The 12,562-nt window shown below is 40.6% G+C and overlaps 1 protein-coding gene across 48 annotated transcripts in view; it reads right to left on the bottom strand.

Moving 5' to 3' along the window:
- Positions 1–12,562, bottom strand: part of Ssbp2 (single-stranded DNA binding protein 2) — a 288,275-nt gene that overhangs the window by 93,217 nt on the left and 182,496 nt on the right. The window lies entirely within an intron of this gene.

Genomic DNA, 12,562 nt, shown 5'->3' with positions numbered 1-12,562 from the left:
TTTCTATAAACTTATTTGAGCAGTCCTGCTTCATATCTTTGTGTATCTCTACATTTTCCCCCAATCTGCACATATTTCTAGGTTTCTGGTATTTATTTATAAGCACAAATGTGTCTATATCTTTTTTCAAATGACTTTAAAACAAATGACCCTATTTTATTTCTTAGAGGATAAATAACAGACAACCCAGAACAGCATTAAGAATGTAGTATTATAAAGTTTCCTCTACCTTGAGTATTATTAGTAAAGTAATCATGGCTGATGAGTCTGACAATCACCTTTAAAAAAAAAACACTGAAAACAAAACAAAAAGCAGAGCAGACTATGCAAGAAATGTGGGGCAACTAAAAAAAGTATAATATAAACTATAATATAATCAAGACAGATAGATGATGTAGTATGTTGTGGTAGGTTGAATGTGCTTGGCCCAGGGAAGTGTGGTCTTGATGAGGTAGGTGTGGCTTTGTTGGAGAAAGTATGTCAGTGTGGAGGTGGGCTTTGAGACCCTCCTCCTAACTACATAGGAACTTGTCTTCTCTTGTTTGCCTTTGGATGAAGATGTAGAAATCTTAGCTCCTCCTGAACTGTCTGCCTGGATGCTGCCATGTTCCCACCTTGATGATAATGGACTGAACCTCTAAACTATAAGTCACCCCAATTAAATGCTGTCCTTTATAAGAGTAGCCTTGGTCATGGTGCCTGTTCACAGTGGTAAACCCTAAGATAAAAATTGGTATTAGAATGTGTATTTGGTTGTACCAGTCTGCAATCCCACCAACAATGGAGGAGTGTTCCTCTTTCTCCACATCCTCGCCAGCATCTGCTGTCACCTGAGTTTTTGATCTTAGCCATTCTCACTGGTGTGAGGTGAAATCTCAGGGTTGTTTTGATTTGCATTTCCCTGATGGCTAAGGATGTTGAACATTTCTTTAGGTGCTTTTTGGTCATTCCATAATCCTCAGCCGAGAATGTTTTGTTTAGCTCTGTACCCCATTTTTAATAGGGTTATTTGGCTCTCTGGAGTCTAACTTCTTGAATTGTTTATATATATTGGACATTAGCCCTCTATCAGTTGTAGGATTGCTAAAGAACTTTTCCCAATCTGTTGGTTGCCGTTTTGTCCTAATGGCAGTGTCCTTTGCCTTACAGAAGCTTTGCAGTTTTGAGATCCCATTTGTCGATTCTTGATCTTAGAGCATAAGCCATTGGTGTTTTGTTCAGGAAATTTTCCCAGTGCCCATGTGTTCAAGACTCTTCCCCACTTTTTTTTCTATTAGTTTGAGTGTATCTGGTTTGATGTGGAGGTCCTTCATCCACTTGGACTTAACCTTTGTACAGGGTGATAAGTATGGATCGATCTGCATTCTTCTACATGTTGACCTCCAGTTGAACTAGCACCATTTGCTGAAAATGCTATCTTTTTTCCATTGGATGGTTTTGGCTCCTTTGTCAAAGATCAAGTGACCATAGGTGTGTGGGTTCATTTCTGGGTCTTCAATTCTGTTCCACTGCTCTATCTGCCTATCTCTGTACCAATACCATACAGTTTTTAATCACTATTGCTCTGTAATACTGCTTGAAGTCAGGGATGGTGATTCCCCCAGAATTTCTTTTATTGTTGATTATAGTTTTTGCTACTTCATGAAATTCATAGGCAAATGGATGGAACTAGAAAATATCATCCTCCATGAGGTAACTCAATCACAGAAAAATACACTTGGTATGCACTCATTGATAAGTGGATATTAGCCAAAAAGCTCAAATTACCCAAAGATGTAATCCACAGACCACAGGAAGCTCAAGAAGAAGGATGAGCAGCTATGGAAGCAAAATTTAGAACAGTGACTCAAGGAATGGCCATTCAGAGCCTGCCCCACATGTTGCCCATATATATATATATACAGCCACCAAAACTAGATAAGATTGAAGAAGCTAAAAAAATGCATGCTGAAAGGGACCAGATATAGATCTCTCCTGAGAGACACAACCAGAGCATGTCCAATATAGAGGTCAATGCTAGCAGCAAACCACCGAATTGAGAACAGGACCCCCCTGGGGGAATTAGAGGAAGGATTGAAAGAGTTGAGGGATTTGCAACCCCATAAGAACAACAATGCCAACCAACCAGAGCTTCCAGGGACTAAACCACTACCAAAAGACTATACATGGACTGACCCAGGGCTCCAACTGCATATGTAACAGAGAATAGCCTTGTTGGGGCACCAGTGGAAGGAGAAGCCCTTGGTCCTGCCAAGGTTGGACCCGCAGTGCAGGGGAATGTGGGGAGCAGTAAGGGGGATGTATAGGGAGAATACCCATATGAAGGAGCTAATAAAATTTTTTTTAAAAAATGCAAAAGAAGGGGAAAAAAGAATGTGTATTTTGGGACTTTGGATTTGGAAAGCTGTGGAAAGGCTTTTAAGTGGGGCCTTCTGGGCCATTCCAGTAGGAATATGGAAGATGTTGTGTTGCAGTAAATATTAAAAAATAGCTAAACCTTTTAACCTGTTCTAGCGCTAGCACCCATAGGGCTACATGGCAGTCAGGGGTACCTTTATCACAGCTGCTCCACACTGCCCCCAAGCACTCTCTAACCCAGGCAGTCCACAGGCTGTTCCAGCATGGCACCTTGACACTCTGGTCCCTGGAGTTAGTTCTGGCACCCACGGGGCCACATGGAACTAACTGTGATTTATGTCAGTTCGTATCTCTCCCGGCAGCTCTCCACTAGCTGAGGACTCTGGTCTCAGCTACTCAGTAAAATCAAGACTCAACAAACTGCAACCCAACAATAGGATCTATAAGTTAAATTCTCAATCCACAATACAGCCACACATAAACTCACAACCAATTGATAAAGATATAAACCACCCACCGAGATAAGATGAATTGACCTACAGAAATCCATCCCTATAGAAATATTCGTAACAACCTGTATCTATGTGGAGATGCATGGCCAGGATTGTGTACGTCTGCCTCCATGTATTTTCTCCCCCTTTCTGCCTCTCCCTTTCCTTCTAAAAACCTCTGTTCCTGCCTCCCTGCCTTCTCTTCCAATGTTTTATCTTGTGTCTGCCTTCACCTGCATAATGACATCAACCTACAATGGTGATGCTGAGGGTAATTTGAATTGTATAGGCCTGCTGGCATGAGAGACTTCAATGGAGAAGAATGGTAGGAACGTGGACTAGAGACTGTTTTTGTGATATTTTGGTGAAGAACATTGCTGGATTTTACCACTGTTCATAGAGTATGGCTGAGGCTAAGGTGAAGAGATTTAAATTAATTGCTTTGACAAAAAAATTCTCAAAACAGCCTGGCATAAATCCTGTTGTGTGGTTACTAAAATTCACTCTTATGAAGAGCTTTTTAATGAAAAGTAGCAAGCTTAAAAAGAAAAAACATATATATATACATATATATATACATATATATATATACACATATGTATATACACATATGTATATGTATATATATATATATATATATATATATATATATTATGTTTCAAAATGTAAAAAGGCACCAGGACTGTAATGGAGCTAAATCCTGTGTTCAAGAAAATAGATTACGGGTCTTCCTGGTTGCTGCCGCTGCAGAGAGCCCGTGGGCAGCACCCCAGGAGCGAACTTGAGCCTCGGGACCACAGGTAAGACCAACTTTTCTGCTGCAAGAAAGCTGCCTGCTGAACTCAAGACACAGGCCCACAGGAACAGCTGAAGACCTGTAGAGAGGAAAAACTACATGCCCGAAAGCAGAACACTCTGTCCCCATAACTGACTGAAAGAGAGGAAAACAGGTCTACAGCACTCCTGACACACAGGCTTATAGGACAGTCTAGCCACTGTCAGAAATAGCAGAACAAAGTAACACTAGAGATAATCTGATGGCGAGAGGCAAGCGCAGGAACCCAAGCAACAGAAACCAAGACTACTTGGCATCATCGGAGCCCAATTCTCCCACCAAAACAAACATGGAATATCCAAACACACCAGAAAAGCAAGATCTAGTTTCAAAATCATATTTGATCATGATGCTGGAGGACTTCAAGAAAGACGTGAAGAACTCCCTTAGGGAAACACAGGAAAACATTAATAAAGAAGTAGAAGCCTACACAGAGGAATCGCAAAAATCCCTGAAAGAATTCCAGGAAAACACAATCAAACAGTTGAAGGAATTAAAAATGGAAATAGAAGCAATCAAGAAAGAACACATGGAAACAACCCTGGATATAGAAAACCAAAAGAAGAGACAAGGAGCTGTAGATACAAGCTTCACCAACAGAATACAAGAGATGGAAGAGAGAATCTCAGGAGCAGAAGATTCCATAGAAATCATTGACTCAACTGTCAAAGATAATGTAAAGCGGAAAAAGCTACTGGTCCAAAACATACAGGAAATCCAGGACTCAATGAGAAGATCAAACCTAAGGATAATAGGTATAGAAGAGAGTGAAGACTCCCAGCTCAAAGGACCAGTAAATATCTTCAACAAAATCATAGAAGAAAACTTCCCTAATCTAAAAAAAGAGATACCCATAGGCATACAAGAAGCCTACAGAACTCCAAATAGATTGGACCAGAAAAGAAACACCTCCCGTCACATAATAGTCAAAACACCAAACGCACAAAATAAAGAAAGAATATTAAAAGCAGTAAGGGAAAAAGGTCAAGTAACATATAAAGGCACACCTATCAGAATCACACCAGACTTCTCGCCAGAAACTATGAAGGCCAGAAGATCCTGGACTGATGTCATACAGACCCTAAGAGAACACAAATGCCAGCCCAGGTTACTGTATCCTGCAAAACTCTCAATTAACATAGATGGAGAAACCAAGATATTCCATGACAAAACCAAATTTACACAATACCTTTCTACAAATCCAGCACTACAAAGGATAATAAATGGTAAAGCCCAACATAAGGAGGCAAGCTATAACCTAGAAGAAGCAAGAAACTAATCGTCTTGGCAACAAAACAAAGAGAATGAAAGCACACAAACATAACCTCACATCCAAATATGAATATAACGGGAAGCAATAATCACTATTCCTTAATATCTCTCAACATCAATGGCCTCAACTCCCCAATAAAAAGACATAGATTAACAAACCGGATATGCAACGAGGACCCTGCATTCTGCTGCCTACAGGAAACACACCTCAGAGACAAAGACAGACATTACCTCAGAGTGAAAGGCTGGAAAACAATTTTCCAAGCAAATGGTCAGAAGAAGCAAGCTGGAGTAGCCATTCTAATATCAAATAAAATCAATTTTCAATTAAAAGTCATCAAAAAAGATAAGGAAGGACACTTCATATTCATCAAAGGAAAAATCCACCAAGATGAACTCTAAATCCTAAATATCTATGCCCCAAATACAAGGGCACCTACATATGTAAAAGAAACCTTACTAAAGCTCAAAACACACATTGCACCTCACACAATAATAGTGGGAGATTTCAACACCCCACTCTCATCAATGGACAGATCATGGAAACAGAAATTGAAGAGAGATGTAGACAGACTAAGAGAAGTCATGAGCCAAATGGACTTAACGGATATTTATAGAACATTCTATCCTAAAGCAAAAGGATATACCTTCTTCTCAGCTCCTCATGGTACTTTCTCCAAAATCGACCATATAATTGGTCAAAAAATGGGCCTCAACAGATACAGAAAGATAGAAATAATCCCATGCGTGCTATCGGACCACCACGGCCTAAAACTGGTCTTCAATAACAATCAAGGAAGAATGCCCACATATACTTGGAAATTGAACAATGCTCTACTCAATGATAACCTGGTCAAGGAAGAAATAAAGAAAGAAATTAAAAACTTTTTAGAATTTAATGAAAATGAAGGTACAACATACCCAATCTTATGGGACACAATGAAAGCTGTGCTAAGAGGAAAACTCATAGCGCTGAGTGCCTGCAGAAATAAACAGGAAAGAGCATATGTCAGCAGCTTGACAGCACACCTAAAAGCTCTAGAACAAAAAGAAGCAAATACACCCAGGAGGAGTAAAAGGCAGGAAATAATCAAACTCAGAGCTGAAATCAACCAAGTAGAAACAAAAAGGACCATAGAAAGAATCAACAGAACCAAAAGTTGGTTCTTTGAGAAAATCAACAAGATAGATAAACCCTTAGCCAGACTAACGAGAGGACACAGAGAGTGCGTCCAAATTAACAAAATCAGAAATGAAAAGGGAGACATAACTACAGACTCAGAGGAAATTCAAAAAATCATCAGATCTTACTATAAAAACCTATATTCAACAAAACTTGGAAATGTTCAGGAAATGGACAATTTCCTAGACAGATACCAGGTACCAAAGTTAAATCAGGAACAGATAAACCAGTTAAACAACCCCATAACTCCTAAGGAAATAGAAGCAGTCATTAAAGGTCTCCCAACCAAAAAGAGCCCAGGTCCAGACGGGTTTAGTGCAGAATTCTACCAAACCTTCAGAGAAGACCTCATACCAATATAATCCAAAATATTCCACAAAATTGAAACAGATGGATCACTACCGAATACCTTCTACGAAGCCACAATTACTCTTATACCTAAACCACACAAAGACACAACAAAGAAAGAGAACTTCAGACCAATTTCCCTTATGAATATCGACGCAAAAATACTCAACAAAATTCTGGTAAACCGAATCCAAGAGCACATCAAAACAATCCTCCAGCATGACTAAGTAGGCTTCATCCCAGGCATGCAGGGATGGTTTAATATACGGAAAACCATCAACGTGATCTATTATATAAACAAACTGAAAGAACAAAACCACATGATCATTTCATTAGATGCTGAGAAAGCATTTGACAAAATTCAACACCCCTTCATGATAAAAGTCCTGGAAAGAATAGGAATTCAAGGCCCATACCTGAACATAGTAAAAGCCATATACAGCAAACCAGTTGCTAACATTAAACTAAATGGAGAGAAACTCGAAGCAATCCCACTAAAATCAGGGACTAGACAAGGCTGCCCACTCTCTCCCTACTTATTCAATATAGTTCTTGAAGTTCTAGCCAGAGCAATCAGACAACAAAAGGAGGTCAAGGGGATACAGATCGGAAAAGAAGAAGTCAAAATATCACTGTTTGCAGATGACATGATAGTATATTTAAGTGATCCCAAAAGTTCCACCAGAGAACTACTAAAGCTGATAAACAACTTCAGCAAAGTGGCTGGGTATAAAATTAACTCAAATAAATCAGTAGCCTTCCTCTACACAAAACAGAAGAAACAAGCCGAGAAAGAAATTAGGGAAACGACACCCTTCATAATAGACCCAAATAATATAAAGTACCTCGGTGTGACTTTAACCAAGCAAGTAAAAGATCTGTACAATAAGAACTTCAAGACACTGAAGAAGGAAATTGAAGAAGACCTCAGAAGATGGAAAGATCTCCCATGCTCATGGATTGGCAGGATTAATATAGTAAAAATGGCCATTTTACCAAAAGCAATCTACAGATTCAATGCAATCCCCATCAAAATACCAATCCAATTCTTCAAAGAGTTAGACAGAACAATTTGCAAATTCATCTGGAATAACAAAAAACCCAGGATAGCTAAAGCTATCCTCAACAATAAAAGGACTTCAGGGGGAATCACTATCCCTGAACTCAAGCAGTATTACAGAGCAATAGTGATAAAAACTGCATGGTATTGGTACAGAGACAGACAGATAGACCAATGGAATAGAATTGAAGACCCAGAAATGAACCCACACACCTATGGTCACTTGATTTTTGACAAAGGAGCCAAAACCATCCAATGGAAAAAAGATAGCATTTTCAGCAAATGGTGCTGGTTCAACTGGAGGTCAACATGTAGAAGAATGCAGATCGATCCATCCTTATCACCCTGTACAAAGCTTAAGTCCAAGTGGATCAAGGACCTCCACATCAAACCAGACACACTCAAACTAATAGAAGAAAAACTAAGGAAGCATCTGGAACACATGGGCACTGGAAAAAATTTCCTGAACAAAACACCAATGGCTTATGCTCTAAGATCAAGAATCGACAAATGGGATCTCATAAAACTGCAAAGCTTCTGTAAGGCAAAGGACACTGTGGTTAGGACAAAACGGCAACCAACAGATTGGGAAAAGATCTTTACCAATCCTACAACAGATAGAGGCCTTATATCCAAAATATACAAAGAACTCAAGAAGTTAGACCGCAGGGAAACAAATAACCCTATTAAAAAATGGGGTTCAGAGCTAAACAAAGAATTCACAGCTGAGGAATGGCGAATGGCTGAGAAACACCTAAAGAAATGTTCAACATCTTTAGTCATAAGGGAAATGCAAATCAAAACAACCCTGAGATTTCACCTCACACCAGTAAGAATGGCTAAGATCAAAAACTCAGGTGACAGCAGATGCTGGCGAGGATGTGGAGAAAGAGGAACACTCCTCCATTGTTGGTGGGATTGCAGAGTGGTACAACCATTCTGGAAATCAGTCTGGAGATTCCTCAGAAAATTGGACATTGAACTGCCTGAGGATCCAGCTATACCTCTCTTGGGCATATACCCAAAAGATGCCTCAACATATAAAAGAGACACGTGCTCCACTATGTTCATCGCAGCCTTATTTATAATAGCCAGAAACTGGAAAGAACCCAGATGCCCTTCAACAGAGGAATGGATACAGAAAATGTGGTACATCTACACAATGGAATATTTCTCAGCTATCAAAAACAACGAGTTTATGAAATTCGTAGGCAAATGGTTGGAACTGGAAAATATCATCCTGAGTGAGCTAACCCAATCACAGAAAGACATACATGGTATGCACTCATTGATAAGTGGCTATTAGCTCAAATGCTTGAATTACCCTAGATCCCTAGAACAAACGAAACTCAAGACGGATGATCAAAATGTGAATCCTTCACTCCTTCTTTAAATGAGGAAAAAGAATACCCTTGACAGGGAAGGGAGAGGCAAAGATTAAAACAGAGACTGAAGGAACACCCATTCAGAGCCTGCCCCACATGTGGCCCATACATATACAGCCACCCAATTAGACAAGATGGATGAAGCAAAGAAGTGCAGGCCGACAGGAGCCGGATGTAGATCGCTCCTGAGAGACACAGCCAGAATACAGCAAATACAGAGGCGAATGCCAGCAGCAAACCACTGAACTGAGAATAGGTCCCCCATTGAAGGAATCAGAGAAAGAACTGGAAGAGCTTGAAGGGGCTTGAGACCCCAAAAGTACAACAATGTCAAGCAACCAGAGCTTCCAGGGACTAAGCCACTACCTAAAGACTATACATGGACTGACCCTGGACTCTGACCCCATAGGTAGCAATGAATATCCTAGTAAGAGCACCAGTGGAAGGGGAAGCCCTGGGTCCTGCTAAGACTGAACCCCCAGTGAACTAGACTATGGGGGGAGGGCGGCAATGGGGGGAGGGTTGGGAGGGGAACACCCATAAGGAAGGGGAGGGGGGAGGGGGATGTTTGCCCGGAAACCGGGAAAGGGAATAACACTTGAAATGTATATAAGACAGAGAAAGAAATTGAAGAGCTTGAAGGTGCTCGAGACCCCAAAAGTACAACAATGTCAAGCAACCAGAGCTTCCAGGGACTAAGCCACTATCTAAAGACTATACATGGACTGACCCTGGACTCTGACCCCATAGGTAGCAATGAATATCCTAGTAAGAGCACCAGTGGAAGGGGAAGCCCTGGGTCCTGCTAAGACTGAACCCCCAGTGAACTAGACTATGGGGGGAGGGCGGCAATGGGGGGAGGGTTGGGAGGGGAACACCCATAAGGAAGGGGAGGGGGGAGGGGGATGTTTGTCCGGAAACCGGGAAAGGGAATAACACTTGAAATGTATATAAGAAATACTCAAGTTAATTAAAAAAAAAAGAAATGTATATAAGAAATACTCAAGTTAATTAAAAAAAAATAGATTACGGGAGTGGTGACTTTGGGACAAGGGCCCACCCAGTTAAGTCTAGGTTCAGGGATGGTAGTACAGGCCTTTAACCCAAGAGCCCACCTAGTTAAGTCTAGGTTCAGGGATGGTAGTACAGGCCTTTAATCCAAGGGGATAGAAGCAAACACATCTCTGAGGCCAAAGCCAGCCTGGTACAAAGCAAATTCCAGGTAAGAAAAGCTTGGGTCCAGGTGGTATGTGGTACACGTTGTAATCCCAGCATTCAGGAGACAGAGCCGTGCAGACCTCTGAGTTCGAGGTCAATCTCCAGAGCAAGTTCCAAGACAGCCAAGTTTAGGTAATGAAGGAAACCATCAAAACCAGAAAGCTGTTCGTAATGTAATAGAAAGGAGGGCTAAGTTCCAGCTCCAGCAAGCAGCAGAACTCAGCAGCTTCAGCCATGTGGCTCTGGCTTTAGAATCAAGAACAGAAAGGACTCTGGAAAAACTGATGCTGGTCAGCTGGAGCTAAGGAATTAGCATGATTAAGAAGGGACCAGGATCACTGAGGTGAAATTTTCTGGCAAGTTTTGTTCTGAGAGCACAAGGAAGCTGTTTTCCAGAGACAGCCAAGGTTTTACTTTTTATAGCTAGACTTGGTAAAGTGTATGAATCAGCCAGGTGATACTGGTTTTGAAGCCATGAAGGGGTCATGGAGAGCAGCTGAGGCTTGGCACTGTGAGAGGCCACTGAAGCCCAATAATGAAGGTACAGCTTCAACTGCAGTTGATGACCCAGGACTGCAGGGGTCCTACAAAGAAGGTGAGGCCTGGCACCAGGACAGGAGCCTGTGAGAGGCTATTGGTGAAGCCTGGTTGCAGCGAGTTGGAGATGCCAGTACCATGGGTTGATCACCAAGAAGAGAGCATCGGCAATGGAAAGGAGCCAACCAGACCAAAGAGTGTTACAGAGCGTAGAGCTGGGGGAGGTGAGAGGTCTACATCTACATCCAATGGCAAACAGGAGAAGACTGGTTCACATGAGGCCACCCCTACAGTGACACACTTCCTCCAACTAAGTCCTACCTACTCCAGCAAGGCCACACCTAATGGTATCACTTCCTGGGTCAAGCATATTCAAACTACCACATGAGTGAGGCAACAAAAACTGAGTTCATCTTAATTACTATCAGTCACCAAATTCCAAAACCAGGAAACACAGAACTCCAACCATTATACAATAAAAAGTATATTATGTTTAAATTGAAGAAAATAAAGGATTTTTAAAAATACTAAAAGAAGTGAAACATGCTTTCTGTTCCCCAGACCAACCCCCTCAGGCTTATTCCTAGCACTGCAACAGAACACCAGCTGCAGCCTTCCCTTTCACAATGCTCATGTTCCTGTAGATCCCAGGGACATGCCCTCCCCTTCCTGCTCCCACTCTTCCCTGCATCCCACCCTCCAACACCAGCAGGCATTCCCTGTGAAGACAGCAACTGATCAGGCCAGGAAAACAGGCAACACACAGCCACCACACTCTGAAAATCAAGAGAAGAAATGTAAATCAATGAACAAAACATCTACCCAACAAAGAGAATCCCAGAAACCAGCACCTAGACCTATAATCATATCAAACAGATGCCTAAACTCCAGCGTAAGAACATAACCAGTAACAGTTAGGACAATATGTCTTCACCACAGCCCAGCTCTCCTACCACAGCACGCCCTGAGTATTCTAACATACCTGACACAAAAGAAAGAGAACTTAAAACAAACTTTATGAAAACAATAGAGGTTCTTCATGAGGAAATGAATAAATCCCTTAAAGAAAACCAAGAAAAAAAATTGAAAAATTGGAGGAAATGAATAAAACTGCTTAAGACCTATAAATGGAAATAGAAGAATAAAGGAAGCAAAAAAAAAAAGTGTATTCTGGAAATGAAAAGTTTAGGAATTTAAATAGAACTACAGAGGAAATCTTTAACATCAGAATACAAGAATAAAATAAAAGAGAGAATCTCAGGCATTGATGATATAAGAGAAGAAATTATATAAGAAAATGTTAAATATAAAACATTCCTGACACAAAACATCCAGTAAATCTAGGACCCTATAAAAACAACAAACCAAATAATAATAGGAATAGAGGAATGAGAAGAACCTGACTCAAAGGCCCAAAAATATTTTCAACAAAATCATAAAAGAAAAAAATTCCTAACCTAAAGGACATATGTATAAAGGTACAAGAAGCTTACAGAACAATAAATAGATAGGAGCAGAAAAGGAAGTCCCCTCCCCACATAATAATCAAAACACCAAACATATAGACTAATTTAAGAATATTAAAAGGTGCAAGGGAAAAATATGTAGGCAGATCTACTAGAATTTCATCCAACTTCTCAGTGAAGATTCTACAAGCCAGAATGTCCTAGACAGAGGTACCACAGACTCTAAGAGACCATGATGTCAGCCCAGACAACTATGCCCAGCAAAATATCAATAGATACCATAGATAGAGAAAATAAGGATATTCCATAATAAAGTCAAATTTAAACAATATCGATCTATAAATCCAGCACTATAAGAAGATGCTAGAAGGAACACTCTAACCCAAGGAGTTTAAATACACACATGAAA

Source organism: Rattus norvegicus, chromosome 2 (genome assembly GCF_036323735.1).
Source record: "Rattus norvegicus strain BN/NHsdMcwi chromosome 2, GRCr8, whole genome shotgun sequence".
Classification (NCBI taxonomy): Eukaryota; Metazoa; Chordata; class Mammalia; order Rodentia; family Muridae; genus Rattus; species Rattus norvegicus.
Note: the sequence above shows the minus strand (reverse complement) of the source record. Positions and strands in the feature narration are given on the sequence as shown.